The 12681-nt window shown below is 36.1% G+C and overlaps 1 non-coding gene across 1 annotated transcript; it reads left to right on the forward strand.

The window, feature by feature from the left end:
• The first annotated feature begins 11999 nt into the window (after positions 1 to 11999).
• Positions 12000 to 12106, forward strand: LOC118621578. The gene has a single exon (XR_004957731.1). It is a non-coding gene; the product is annotated as a U6 spliceosomal RNA (small nuclear RNA).
• The last annotated feature ends 575 nt before the right edge of the window (positions 12107 to 12681 follow it).

Raw genomic sequence — 12681 nt, forward strand, 5'->3', positions numbered from 1 at the left:
GTCTCTAAATATGGATAATAACACAGAGCAGAATGAGTTGTGGAAAAGGAAGAATAGAGAAAATAAAGGGAGATTCAGTAATATGAGTTAATACAGCCCTAAGACATGTAAGGCTGGACTTTTTTCATTATTCAACAAACAAAACGGAAAAAAAAAAAGTGGTTAAGTGTCTTGAACAAAAAAACTATTTTATAAATCTTTAAATGTTCTCAATAACTAACTACACACCACACGATTAGTTAGACATACCAAATGTATATGCTGTTGGACAATCTGTTTAAAATGTGTTTATTCTAAATTTAAAGTAATTGGCTTTTAGTGTTCAGTATTTTTTACTTTAGCTATTCTCATTTGTTCAATTCCTTAGGGCACTTAGCTACTCTAAGCTACAAAATGTGTGTGTATGAGCTTTTTCTAAAAAAAATATAGCTTACGTCCAATTTTTAAACATCAACACAACCCATTAAAGATGATGCTGTTTTAAGTTGATTTTCCTTTTGCCTTTCCGATCCTTTTCCATCTCTAATTATGCATTTGTTTTGGTTTCTCTAAAGAATCATTTTGCTCTGAGCTGATTTTATTAGTCAAATTTTAGCTGTAGGCATCTACTTTTACATTCACCTACCTCATAGCTGCCTGGGGACTTCCTATTGTGGACCAATCACAACAGATTTTTCCTTCCTTCCTTCCTTCCTTCCTTCCTTCCTTCCTTCCTTCCTTCCTTCCTTCCTTCCTTCCTTCCTTCCTTCCTCCCTCCCTCCCTCCCTCCCTCCCTCCCTCCCTCCCTCTTTTCTTCCTTCTTTTCTTCCTCTTTTCTGCTTTCCCTTAATGCCTCCTCCTCTCTCTCATTCATTTCCCCCCCCTGCTAATGACAGCATCACTATAGAAACAATAAAGAGGCAGTGGTGCCCTGGAGAAAAGAACACCTTGCATTCCCCCATTCTGATGGATTCATTACCTTGCCTTATTAACGTCCAGGGAAGAGTAGAGAAGCCATGATACAGAATTGTGATGGAGTCCTTTTGTGATTCTAGGAGATTCTGAGACATAATTCACAGCACTGTTCAAACTAAGGCACATTTAAAGATAAAACAACAAATCTGAAAGCAGACAGGAAAAGGATTAATATTTCAAGTCATGGATGAAAAGGGAGATTATGAAGAAATAAAAAATCTTAACAGACTAATAATGAGTAAGGGAATTGAATCAGCAATCAAAAATATCCCAACAAAGAAAATCCTGGGACAAGGTCTTTTCACTGGTGAAATTTAACAAATATTTTTAAGAAGATCACTTCTTCTCAAAATTTTCAAACTCCTTTTTAAAAATTACAGGCCAATAAATAGCCCTGCTAAAAAGAGATGCAAAAATCCTCAGAAAAGTGAATAAAAGATCAGTGTAATAGCACATGAAAGGATGATACTACATGACCAAGTGGGATTCATCCCTGGGATACAAGGATGGTTCAACACATGCAAATCATACCTATATATATATCACTTTCACAGAATGAAGGATAAAAATCATATAACCATCTCAATAAATGCAGAAAACATATAAGAAAATTACCCATACCTGAAATAGACATTCATAAATGCTGAAGATGAAAAAAACACTGAACAATATGCCACATTCAAGCAGAAGGAGAATCCTTACTCAATAGGGGATTCAAATTTCACCCTTTCCACAGTCTATGATATATCCCATTTGTGCTTGCAATTCCTGCCATTAAAAGGGTTACGTGTATGTTTCTGCTTCTTAACTCTAGGCCCTGCCATGAGATTTACTTTGGCCAATGTAACAGTGGTATGTGCAATGCGTCTTATGGCTTGAAAAATACTTGCACACTTGAACTTGCTGTTTTGTGCCCTTGGCGGTAGCATTAAGGAGAACATATCGAAGGAAGTTAACTCACCCAGAAGGAGGGAGGCACATAGAGCAGAGCAAAACCTTCCAACCAAGCATGGCCTAGATAAGTTTCCCTTAGCTGATGTCCAAAACCATTAGAATGCATGACTCTTGTTTTAAACAGTTAAGTGTTGGTAAAATTTACTAGAGAATATTTTTGTGGTAATAGAAAATTGACATTCTTGGGCTCAGTCATTATGATTTTAAAGAAGACGATATTTAAAGTACCCTTAACACTTCTAAGGGTAGAGAGATAGAATTTTTAAAATATCCTTACAAATAAAAAAAAGAATATGATTTTTATTAGAAAGAATGAGTTTCAGACTGTAGAAAAGATGTTGACCTTCAAAGATGTGCAAGCAAATGGTTTTTATCCTAGAAGTTCATATCAAGCAAATCTATCAATCAAATTTAAAAGATAAACTTATATTAGTCACGTAAAGACTCAAAATATAAACTTACATGTTTCCTTTCTGGAAAATAAAATCTAAAAACAACAAAAAAGTTGATCTAATCCTGCAAGGGGACAAAGAAAACCAATAAAAAGAAAAATGTGACATATCAAAAAATGTAGAAATAACTTAAGATTCATTGAAAGGCAACTTTAGTTCAAGAGACATTGTGCAGAACTGAAGAGCAATTGATCTAAATGAAAGTGTCAAAGTCTTCTAAAATAAATGGCTTCAAAAATAAAAACGGAATAAAAACCATTCATTAGTGATGATAAGTAAGAAATAGGAACATAATAGAAATAAGGTTAAAAGGTATATGATTAGGGGCCAGATAGAGCTCTAGAGAGAACAAAAAAGAAAAAGAAAACCCTGTCTTGTAAAAGAAATAAACCAGGATAAGTCATGGGAACTTTCTCTTTTAAGTAGTATAGATTTCATGAGGGAAATATAGTCAGACTTCACCACATAGCCATGTATCAGAGAATATTAACTTAATCATATTTATATAATCTTTATTATTCACTAACTCTTCGAGTCATCTTCAGTCAAAAGGAGAAAGAAAATATTATGGGACAGAATAAAATGTGATCCATGTTGACAATATATAAATAATTTACCTTCTATGTATATCTAAAGTTCTTTCATTTATATTTCCCACTGCAATTGTGTCCTCACTGGTTTCCAGATAGTTGCTACACTTGTTGAAAGTTCAGAAGAGATTTCTGGCCTAGAGACTAAATGTACACAGATTATAATTTATATGGCATATGTCTCGCTGCCCGTTGAGGTCCAGCTATAATTCCTTTGAGCCATTCTTCAACTTTCTAGCCTCTACGGAAGGAAAATGCTAGCTCAGAGTCTGCAGTCTTATCACCCACACTAACCTAAGACTATCTGTAGTGGATTACCTGTGCAACTTGCTTTCTAGCAGGCACATGGAAAAAAAAAAAATTGGGAGAAAGAAGGACATGGGAGGTTAGCTATATTTACATAACAAAAATGGATTTGTATGATACAAACAGGGAATTAAGTGGAGAAATAATCTGAACAAGGGAACTTGGTGTCTAAGATAGTCCATTTATTTGGGTCAATACCTGTATTTTATTTGTCCCTTAGTTGCTGAGCCCCCACCCCCACCCCACACTTGTCAAGGAAAGAAAAACTGTTCATTATGGAGAACTCGTCATTAAAAAGAACAAGGCAAACAAGCACTTGGATGGAGACAATGCTATTATCACAAATAATCTATAAGGAAATAATTTGAGGGGACAAAATTAGAGGGGACCTTTGCATAGAAATAATATAAAATAAATTTTGAAATAATAAAATTAAATATATTTTTCTATAGACAGTTTTTGATTATTCAATTTTATATTCATTTGAGTAAGATGTCATAGAAGTTAACAATCTGAAGTTTTTTTTTTTAGAATATATTTATATTGATTTTTTAGAGAGGAAGGGAGAGAAAGATAGAAACATCTATGTGAGAGAGAAACATGGATCCGCTGCCTCCTGCACGCCCCCTGTTGGGGACTGAGCCCTCAACTGGGCATGTGCCCTGACCAGGAATCGAACTGGGACTCCTCAGTCCATCAGACCTCTCAGTCCATGGGACAACACTCAATCCACTGAGGTACGTTGGCTGGGCAACAGTCTGTTTTAAAGAAGATTTCTATCTTTTAAGCACAATGAGAAGGTTTAGTAATTTCTGAGGAACTCAGAAGTTTTAACACATCAGGGCTTCTTAGTCTCAAAAATTACTGTTTATTTAGGTTGTTTTCTAAATTGTCTGCATAGATATTCAGAGGAATGTAAGATATTTTCTATTTAAAACAGACATGAAGGACTCGGTCCCCAGCAGTTGATGTGTGTGTGTGTGTGTGTGTGTGTGTGTTGCAAGAATAATAGTTTTTGAACTTCTGAGTATTTTGTTTAGCTTCCACATAAGCAAAAATTGTGAATTTTTTTTCTATTTTAAAAAACTTTTAAATGAATTAATAACCTGTGATATGTCATCAATAAGATCCTGTGGACCAGGCATTTCATAGGTAATAATCATGTGAGTAAATTAAACCTTGAATCTATCAGGCTCTTCTAATGATTAACTGAAGATTAAACAGATTTGAGGAAATATTGCTTTTTAGGTTAAAAGGTAGCATGAGATTGACTCGGCAATATCATTTCCTTAGAGCAGTCTGTACCTGCCTAATTACATTGAAAGAGATCAGTTTGCTTCCATTCTCCTTTCAACACTTCGAGTGTCACACAAACATAGAAGGAAAAAGAGGTTGTACTTATAAAACAAATTATAAGATCAGTAGACCAGGCAAAGACGTGGACAGTCTTGGCTCTGACAGTAAAGGAGGGGTGTGAGGCAAAATCAGCAGCATCAAATATTTGAAGAGGGCCATGTTGGCTAAGCCCTGATTCTCATTTTCTGCCCACAAAAAAAGTGAATTTTAATGAGATGTGGTTAAAGGAAAATGTTGTTTCCTAGCAATGTAACTTATTTTATTGGCGCTTTCAAAAGAATAGTTCATTTACAAAAATGGTTAAGTTTTGCATTTGAAGATCTATTACCTTAAAAGGTATTTTTGATGATTTAGTTATGGATCAGAATTTAGTATTGACCAAACATAATTATTGGATACTTAATTTTAAACAAAAGGTACGAGCATGTTGATAGATAGATAATAGATAGATAGATAGATAGATAGATAGATAGATAGATAGATAATTTACCTCTTAAATGGATATATACAAATGGGTGTGTGACAGCCCCAAGAGTGCTTTCCATTAGCTACTTCAATGTAATCATTTTATTACTAATCTTTTTTTGTTTTTCTTGATGCACTTTGTAAATTTAAATGGCAATCTAATTTATAGTAATTTAGTACCCATAAATATAAACTGCTACAGGCTCGCACTCCCTTATCTCTAATTTACCAATCCAACTGGCCTTGACAACTGAAAGTTGGTTGTACTTCACTGGAAATACTAATGGGCTGAACTAAATGAGCCTGTTTGTGAAAGTCTTTCTGTGCCCACTGAGTGCCAGTGTTAGCACATTTCCCTGCAGAGATGTTAATGTGTTTGATTCTGTTATGCCCACTCAGACTTTTCTGTGACCTTACATGTAATCTGTCTCAGGCTCTGTGTCATCATTCTAAAACCTCCAAAATTTTGAACTTTTTAAGTTATCTAACTCCCAAGGTCTCATAGAAAGAAGTGTGGGTATCTAACTCCCAAGGTCTCATAGAAAGAAGTGTGGGTATCTAACTCCCAAGGTCTTGTAGAAAGAAGTGTGGGTATTTAACTCCCAAGGTCTCATAGAAAGAAGTGTGGGCATTTAACTCCCAAGGTCTTGTAGAAAGAAGTGTGGGTATTTAACTCCCAAGGTCTTGTAGAAAGAAGTGTGGGTATTTAACTCCCAAGGTCTCATAGAAAGAAGCATTTGTCTTCATCAGGAAAAATATTTCTGTTTAATAATTGAAGAAACAAAATAAATAAGTATTCCTAAATCAATTAAAAAAATGATTATCACAACTGAAAGGCTAAATAGACAAACACACCATTTTATTTGAATACTTGAACACTTCTCTCCCAGTAATCAAAGTCATAGTAGATGGAAAATCATAAGGATTTAGAATATCTGAACAATGTATACCAACTTGATGTAACTGGCATTTATAAAATAGTCCACAAAAAGCAAAATGTACATTATTTTGATGGGTACATGCAACATTGACCAACTTAGGCTATATTCTGAGCCACAGGTCAAGCCATAGCAAATGGAAAATAATCGAAATCATACAAAATATTTTCTCTGACAAATAAAGAAATAAAAGAGAAGGTATCTGAGACATTCACAAATGTTTGGAAATTTAAAAATATAATTCTGAATTACCAACCCATGGGTCAAAGAGGAAGACACAAGGAAATATTTTAAAATTTTTATGTTGTATAAAAATGAAAATACACATTATAAACAAGTCTAGGATGTCAGCTCTCATCACTCTTACTCAATATTGTGGTTGAAGTCCTAGCTAGTGCAATAATGCAAGAAAAAGATACAAAAGTCAAATAATTTGGGAAGAAAATAACAAAACTATTTCAAACAATATAATTGACTATGTAGTACTTACCAAAGAATCTACAAATTCTTGTAGAACTAATAAGTAAGTTTATAAAGTCACAGAAAAGCAGGTCAATATTAAAAATATATTTTCCATATGCAAACAATAAGCAATTAAAAAATATAAAACAAGGTACCATTTACTATAAGTGGCACCAAAATCCCTGAAACAGGTAATAATCCCACAAAGTAGGCATATGACCTCTGTGTTGAGAATTGTCTGACTGCATGTTTATAGATTAGAAGACAATATTGTTAAAATGTTCATTCTCCCCAGATTAATTTAAGTGGCATCAGAAAAACAAGTACCATATGATTTCACTCATATATGGAATCTAATGAACAAAATGAACTAATAAGCAAAATAGTGACAGTCTCATAGAGAGAAAGCAGGCTGACAGCTGTGGATGGTTAGGGGAAGCTGCTGGGTTGGGGGTTGGAGGAACTGAGCACAAAAAATAAAAACTCATGGACATGGACAAGAGTGTGGTGACTGTTGGGAGGAGGTGGGTACAGGGGAGATAAAAGGTGATGAAGGAGCCCTGGCCGGTTTGGCTCAGAGGTTAGAGCGTCGGCCTGCGGTCCACAGAGACCCGGGTTCGGTTCCCGCAAAGGGCACGTACCTTGGCTGCAGTTTGTCCCCGGCCCTGGTTGGGTCGTGTGGGTGGCGGCCACTCGATGTGTCCCTTTCACATCGATGTTTCTCTCTCTTCCTCTCTCTCCTTCCCGCTCTGAGTAGAAAATGGAAAAATGTCCTCGGATGAGGATAAAAACAAAACAAAACAAAACAAAAGGTGATGAAGGAGACTTGACTTAGGGTGGTGAACACACAATACAGTATACAGATAAAGTGATGTAGAATTGTGCACCTGAAACCTGTACAATTTTATTAACTAGTGTTACCCCAATAAATTCAATAAAAAGGAAAAATAATAATTTAAGTGGCACCAAAATTTCTGAAATTTAGGTACTAATCCCACAAAGTATGCATATGACATCTATGTTGAGAATTGACTGACTACATGAAGAGATGCCATGTTTACAGATTGGAAGACTCAATAGTATTAAAATGTTAATTCTCCCAAGATTGATTAATTAGTTAATTAAATTATTTTACTTATTTATTTTTCGGTTAAACCTCAACCAACGATATTTTTCTATTGATTTCTAGATAGAGTGGAAAGGAGGGAGGGAGAGAGAGAGAGAAACATCAATGTGAGAGAAACACATCAATTGGTTGCCTCCCACATGACCCTGACTGGGGTGGGGAATTGAACCTGCAACCCAGGTATGTGCCTCTGACTGGAATCAAACCCAAGACCTTTTAGTTTGGAGGCCATTGCATGAACTGCTGAGCCAAACCAGCCAGGGCTCCCCAGATTAATTTATTGATTCAAAGTAATACCAGTCAAAATTCTAGCAGGACTGTTGATTAGATGTTAAGAGGCTGATTTAAAAATGTATGGGAAAAAAACAGCAACAAATAAAATAGTCATAAGAATTTTGAAAAGCAAAAAGAAATGTGTGGAACAATCAGTACTTTTATTTTAAGACTCAAGTTTTAAGCCACAATCATTAAGAAAATGGGATATTGTGATATTGACAAAAGAAGAGACACAAGATCAACTGAAAAATGGCTATATGGCCCTGGCCAGTTTTGCTCAGCGGTTAGCACATTGGCCTGCAGACCAGAGAGTCCGGGTTCGGTTCCAGCTAAGGGCACGTACAAAAAAAAAATGGCTATATGTTTGTGTGTTTACATATTTTTCAGTTTATTTACAACATAGAAATTTAATCAAGAAAAGGATATTGTTTCCAACAGTGTGGAACAACTGAACAACCATATGCACAAAACAAAACAAAAAACTTTAACTCATATCTTCTACAGTATTTTTAAAAAATCACAAAACTAATAAACCTTTAAAACTTTGAAAAGAAAATATATGATAAAATTTTTATGACCTTGGATTTGGCAGACAGAGACTTCTGTGATATAACACAAAAATCGTGTCCTATATCTGAAATATATTAATAAGTTAATGAGTCATTCAGTTTCACAAGTGTGCTGCTTTGAAACCAACTCAGCAACTTGTGCTATTGTTGGCCCTGGAGTGTGTCAGCGTTTCCCGCTCCTCCTGGGGAGCTTGGCAATGTGTCCTGTGCTTTGGTAATTTGCTTAACGTCTTTCAGGAAGCAAGCGTGCCATTTAGCAAATCATTGGTGCAGCCACTGAATGGCAAAAGACTGGAAGAACTAAAGCAGTTCCTCAATGTCCCTAATTAAAAATGCAAGAAGGCCCTGACCGGTTTGGCTCAGCAGTTAGAGCATCAGCCCACAGACCAATGAGTCTTGCGTTTGATTCCTATCAAGGGCATGTACCTTGGTTGTGGTTCGTCTCTGACCCTGGGTATGTTCGTGCAGGAGGCAACCAGTCGATGTGCCTCTTTCACATTGATGTCCTCTCCCTCTCTCTCTCTCTCCCTCCTTCCCACTCTATCTTAAGATAGAAAAATATCCTCAGTTGAAGATTTAAAAAAAATGCAAGAGGAGCCCTGGCTGGGAAGCTCAGTTGGTTGGTGTGTCATCCTATGTTCCAGAAGGTTTTGGGTTCAATTCCCCCTTAGGGCACATACCTAGATTTTGGGTTCAATACCCTGTCAGGGCACATACAAGGGACAACCAATCTGTTTCTCTCTCTCTACCAAAAAAAAATAAATAAAAAAATCAATAAAAACATATCCTCAAGTAAGGATTTAACAAAAATGCAAAGGGCCTTCCTTATAAAAATATTTATTAAATACTTTGAAACCTATTTGTTTACTGTAGAATTGAAGCTTACAGCTAACAGTAAACATGTTTAGGTCTTAGGTCACAGTGTCTAGAGATGTAGGTATAGGCTTTAACTAAATATTTCTTTTTTTTTTCAGTCCTCACCCAAGGATAGGTTCTTATTAATTTCAAAGAGAGAGGAAGGGGGAGGGAGAGAGAGAGAAAAAAAAAAAAAACATTGAGCACATAGCCTGCGTATGTGCCCTGACCAGGAATCAAACCTGGGACCTTTTGGCGCAGGGGATGACCAACCGATCGGCACAGGCCAGGGCACTAAATGTTTCAGTTGCTTCAGTTGTCACATAGCTTATAGTCAAAGAGTATAAATCTTTTTAGTCATGTCCTCGAGGTCTTCTTATAAAGCAAGTTCCAGGAAAAACATTTTCAAGTACACTTTGCTTGAGATAATAGAAAAATATAGCTGGTCAAGCACAAAGCAATGATAGCTTAAACAATAACAATGGTTACATAATTTAATTTCTGTCTTTTTGCTTTAAAGATAATGTCATGAGATGTGTGGCAGAAACTTGTTGTTGTTTTTTTTAAATTTATCTTTATTGTTAAATTATTACATATGCCCTCCTCCCCCCGCCTTTTTTTCAACCTGGTTAAATCACCAGACCACAATGACAAAGGCATCAAGCAAGATGACATCAGGAACTGGATTATTCAGACCGAGGAAAAACCACTGAAGCTTGTATAAGAACTAACCAGTCAGCTTCACCCTTGACCCCTAACCTCTAACCCTCAATCTTGGCCTTTATACACTCTTGATCAAAAGCCACCAAGAGTTTGGGTTTAGAGCAATAGCTTCCCGTCTTGTTCTCCTGGCTCAGCGCCCTGCAAATAAATGACTCCAATTTCTCCACTGCAAAATTTGGCTTTGCTGTGAGTTGAGAGGGTGGACCCCCTTGTTCCATAACAGAATGCATTAATCAATTACAACTGAAATCCTATCATCACTCCCATCACAGATCATATGAAACCCTGCAAGTCTTTTTCTTACAATCTATGAATAATTATTTGCTGATTTGAATCTCAACATATGTAGTCAATTAAGCAGTCATCTGGGAAGTTATGTAGCCCTGGAAAAAAATATGTAATTTTCTAATGTGAATATACTCACTACAGTGCCTTAAAGAATTTCGGCTATATTCTCCAACAGCCCCCCTTTTTTGTATAAGATAAATGATTCATCTCTTATGAACATCAATACATTTAATATAAACAAGAAAATTCAGAGAAGTGAGGGGCATTTGCTGGCCTGGGGTGAATTGCGATATGGAAAAAGTGATGAGGGAGGGTTAACAGGGAGAAGCAACCAGGCCAGGAGGCCCAGACGACATGCTTTGAAGCCATCAGCAGATATTTGTGATAACCAGTGGCAGCCATAAAGAGTTCTTGAAATGATAGGAAGGACTAGTAACACTGCTCATTTCCGAAATGAAAAGAAAAGCTTTATCTTTATAATCACTAACTGGTCACCTTACAATTTTAATAGTTGGGAAGAAATTGGAACAGACTGTCAAGTAATCAATTTGCAGTCATCTAGATGAGGACAAGGTGGTGGAGGACAGTCAGATGTGCTTGGTGAGGGACACATGATGCCAAGTCAATTTAATTTTCTTCCATAGGAAGTGCCAGAACTTTAGACAGGCAGAGACAATAGATGTAATCTATCTCTGCTTGAGAAAGGCTTTTCACTGTGCTGCACAGAGAAACCTTACCAAGGAGATAGAAGTCTGGTGGGTGGGTGGGCAATTATGAGAGAGGTCAGGAGCCAGGGTTTGTGGGGGTGGGGGAGGGCTGCGCCCACCTCTGATTCAATAAAAGTCATCATTCACAAGGCACAAAATACAACTCGCAACATTCTTAAGTACTCCAATAGACTCAAGTGAGTTAAGTTATTAACTTATATTTATGTTGTAAAAATGGTAGCCAGAAAGGTGAAAAAAAGGATTTTTGTCTAATTTATTAAAATATATTGTACTATCTCTGTAACTATATAGTTCTAAGTTTTGGTTATTTCCTAAATCTCTAGGAAATATAGCATGTCTTGATTCAGATTATGTAAGACCCAGTAAAAGTAAATTAAGATGACTAAAGTCTTCTTATGTTAAATATAAAATAGTGACAATTTATAATTCATTTCCAAGGGTGTAATTGTCAAGCGAATTAGATAAATCAAATATTTTGATATTAACAAAATGGGTAACTCCCACCCAATTACAATAAATAAATTAACTTAATAAAATATGAATAAAAGTGCATGTAATGTTATTAGTATTGTTTTTATTTCATATTACTGGCTTTTTTGGGGTCATCTGTCTCAGTCTGCACTGAATTAGGATCAATGTTACAAAACATTGCAGAAGTAGTCTTAAAGAATACTGAAATTGGTGATCGGGAAAAGATGGAGGGTTTCAGAAACGCCCCTGAACCACATCATTTCATCTGCATCATGCATCTGGGAGCAACCACGTCATGTCTGCTTTAGGTCATGTTTATACCCACGTGCTCTGACATTTAATAAAACAAATAATTTGACCATTTTTAAAAGTTACAGAAAACCCACACAAGGTGAAATAGAAAACTGCACCACCGACATTAATTACAGAAATACAAGTGAAATGAAACCTGTAGAAATGTTTGTACTCGCTAAATGACAACACACAGCACTCACTTTGATAGCTCATGTACTAAAACTGGAACAATACAGAGAAGATTAGCATGGCCCCTGCACATGAAGGACATGCAAATTCATGAAGCGTTCTATATTTAAAATAAAATAAAAATAAATTACAACACACAACGATGGCAGGTTAAGGGGGCACTGAATGACGCATGAAGTACCAAGAGCTTTCTAAATCAGTGTCCGTGTAAGAACTGTCCAAACCTGTAGAGTATTTTTATAGGAATTTATTTAAGCCAAAACTAAGGACAACTCCAGGAAGCAAGATCTCCAATGCTCTGGAGAGTTATAGTTGTGCCGTTTCTTTTATGCATTTGGAAATAAGGAGGGAAAGTAAGGAATAGTGCAGGGAGGTGGGAGAAAGTGAGGACTGGATTACAGGACAGCTAAGATTATGTGCTCTCTTGAGGGTGGATACACTTATTTCAAAGACATGTTAACCTAAATGCACAGAAACAATGGACAGGTCTTGCTTAAAGCAAATATAAATCTTTTACTAAAGAAGTTATATGCCTGGGGTGTGGCTACCCAGCATGACCTTCCCAGTTAGGAAATTATGATCAGATCACCCTGTGCAGTTTCTTTCCACAAAACCCCTTTTTCCTTTTTCATTCATAAAAGGAGTATCTAATATTAGAGCAACCATAAAGATACATAGATGCTGG

This window comes from Molossus molossus, unplaced genomic scaffold, assembly GCF_014108415.1.
Source record: "Molossus molossus isolate mMolMol1 unplaced genomic scaffold, mMolMol1.p scaffold_m16_p_1, whole genome shotgun sequence".
Lineage (NCBI taxonomy): Eukaryota > Metazoa > Chordata > Mammalia > Chiroptera > Molossidae > Molossus > Molossus molossus.